The sequence below is a fragment of the Hylobates moloch genome, unplaced genomic scaffold, assembly GCF_009828535.3.
Source record: "Hylobates moloch isolate HMO894 unplaced genomic scaffold, HMol_V3 SCAFFOLD_8, whole genome shotgun sequence".
Classification (NCBI taxonomy): Eukaryota; Metazoa; Chordata; class Mammalia; order Primates; family Hylobatidae; genus Hylobates; species Hylobates moloch.
This window is the reverse complement of record NW_026652283.1, coordinates 54,251,271-54,254,005: the sequence shown is the minus strand read 5'-3', so window position 1 is coordinate 54,254,005 and position 2,735 is coordinate 54,251,271. Positions and strand designations below refer to the sequence as shown.

General features: G+C 42.6%; 1 non-coding gene across 1 annotated transcript; it reads left to right on the top strand.

Moving 5' to 3' along the window:
* The first annotated feature begins 311 nt into the window (after positions 1-311).
* On the top strand, positions 312-424 carry LOC116474090 (U5 spliceosomal RNA). Its single transcript, XR_004249605.1, has one exon. It is a non-coding gene; the product is annotated as a U5 spliceosomal RNA (small nuclear RNA).
* The last annotated feature ends 2,311 nt before the right edge of the window (positions 425-2,735 follow it).

The window sequence follows — 2,735 nt, the reverse complement described above, 5'->3', positions numbered from 1 at the left end:
CGCGTGGCGTGCCCGGGGGACCCTAAAGACCGTCGGGTGGGGGCTGAGGGCGAGGGGCGGGACCCCGGGGCCGTGGGCGGGGCCGTGGCGAGGCGCACCCGGAACCCCGACGGCTGTGTCTCGGTGGAGCTGTGGACTGCGCCCGCCGACTCCCACGGCCGGGGCGGCGCTGAAGCAGAGAGAGGCCTGGGTGGGAGAGCCGGCCCCGGGCAGTACGTGTCTGCAGGTGCCAGCCCGGGCTGTGAAGACTCAGGCCTGGAGGGTTCCTAATGTCATGCTAGAGGGCTGACGGAGATACAGAAGCTCATCGCAAGCTCTGGTTTCTCTTCAAAACGAATACATCTTTTGCCTTTTACTGCAGATTTCCGTGGAGAGGAACAGTTGTTAGTAACCTTTTTTGTTTGTTTGGTTTTTTTTAGGTCATGCTTGGGCAGGGCCAAGTAAAAAAGAAAAAAAAAACCACAAAAGGTCATCGAATTAGGGTGACTTTAAGGTAAAATCAGAAATTTCCCCTCAACCCCCAACTTTCCTTCTTGGAGTCGTCTCAAGGATGCATTTCTCTCCTCCCTACTTATTTCTTATTTTATATCCTGGCCGTAGTTGTTCTACATATGCATTAACCCGTAATAATGTTGGCTGATTCCTCCTGGGAGTATTTACATTTTAAAGGGGATAAAAGAAAACTCTCTTTGCGATGTGTTTTGTCTCTGTTATTATTTAGGGTCTTTATTAATGCTTACGCCTGATGATGATGCAATGCTTCTTGAAGAATCATAGGCAGGAAGGGGTCTGGTCTAACTTCTGTTTTTAGGAAGGGACACTTTGTCCTGTGCTTGCATGATGAAAGCAGGAGTTGGGCTTTTTCAGGGTTCATTGGCCAGGCTGGATCTAGCAACGAACGGGGGAGCTGCCTCACCCTCTTCTGAGGGACTTGAAACATTGAATAGGTTTATTTCTCTTTCACTTTCTGTTAATAATTTGTTTCTTACTGAAAGGGAGGTTGGTCAAGGTAACCCATCACCCAAGATTTATGATACTAGTCAGATAGTTCAGATCACATGATGGCAGAAATAATGCTGATTTTTAAAATTTTTCAATATTTATTGAATTCACACAGCAATAGCTTTTTTTCTCTCCCAAAACCTTATTAAAGACTGAGGACCTGAAGTAGCTGAAGTACGTCTGGACAAACCATTCCACTACTTTCTTCTATATGTTCCAGGTTAGGCCACTGGGAATAAAGTAAATAAAAGATGAGCAATCCAGTCATTTAAATAGGTTTTTTACTGTCTAAACCTGATCGTTGCATGGGCTAAGGAGGACAAATATTTCCTCGCAAAGGCCTGCTTCAGTTGATAGTTTCTGCCTACAACACTACAGTGAGAAAAATTCCAAAGCTGTGTTTGGCTCAAAGAGAGAAAGGTATCATGATTATTTCATATTCCCCCAAATTAACATTTGCTATTAAACGCAGCTAGCATCTTTATCATCCTGTAGAGATTTCCCTATTAGAAAAAGTGAGAAACTATTTGTAGCATTTATTGGTATTTTTCCTCAGCCTGGTCCTGTCATAAATTAATTTCATCCGCATCCCTAGCTAGACTCTTATACTAAAATTGCACCTGTTTTTTACTCCAAGAATGGAGCAGGATATCTGGTCAAATGATATTCCCCAAACTGTACTGTCTTTCAATAAGAGAGAAATTCCTTGTAGGAGAAAAACCAATGAGAAAAGGCCCTACTGGGTGTTGGAGCCCATGCTGGGCACTTGTTCTCAGTCACCTTTGCTCAGTTTCCTTGGCTTCTTTGACCCCTGACAAGTTACATAATCGTTACTTCATTTTCTATATCTGTACATAACAGCAATATAAGCAGCTGCTTATAACACAAGTCTGCTGGGATTATGAGTGACAATGACAAAATCAGAGAAGCTGCATACCATTCCATGATAAAAAGGTCAATGCAGCATGGCTGGAAGGTGGAGGAGTTGGGGAAGGGAGTGCTGAGTTAGCAGCTAAGTCCAGCTGGCTGTCCTCATCTACTTTTACAGGGATGCTGCTGTTTTCTTTTAGATTCCTTTTTAATTGAAAGTGTGCTCATCCCTTTGCTGAAAATATGATATGCACACATTCTGAAACTCTCAATACTTTACTCCTTGTTTGGATTTGTTAAGAAACTGACATCTGTGGGAACTGAGTTACTAGAAGAAAGGGAGGATCAATTAAAGCTGTTTATTTTTGAGTTTATGTTTCCAAGATGAAAGATTATGAAAGAGTGCAAGGCTTTCTAAAGTATTACACTTATTCCCAGTTAGTGTTTTGAAGTATTATATCCATATGAATAAGTGAATGCATGAATACTGATTCATTTGGATTATTTAATGGAAAGGCTGGAATTGATTGGCACTACATGATGTTACAAATCCTGTTATTTTAGAGCTGGAAACTATAAGGACTTACTAAATTTGACTTTCTCAATTTGTAGGTGGCAGAGAGATTAAATAGGAGGGCACAATAGTGGTCTAGGAAGGTGATACAACTGAGAGCCTGATCTGCAGCTTTGGCAGTGGGAATGGCTTGGATTCAGGAAATATTTCTGAGGGAGAAAATCAAAATAGTTTGGTAGTCTCATGGGGTTATGGAGTGGGGACTATGAAGGGATAGAGGACTTAAGAAAGATGGAGAGCTCAACCTTAGTAGGCTTAGCAACTGATCAGAAGTTGCGGCTGCTTTGGT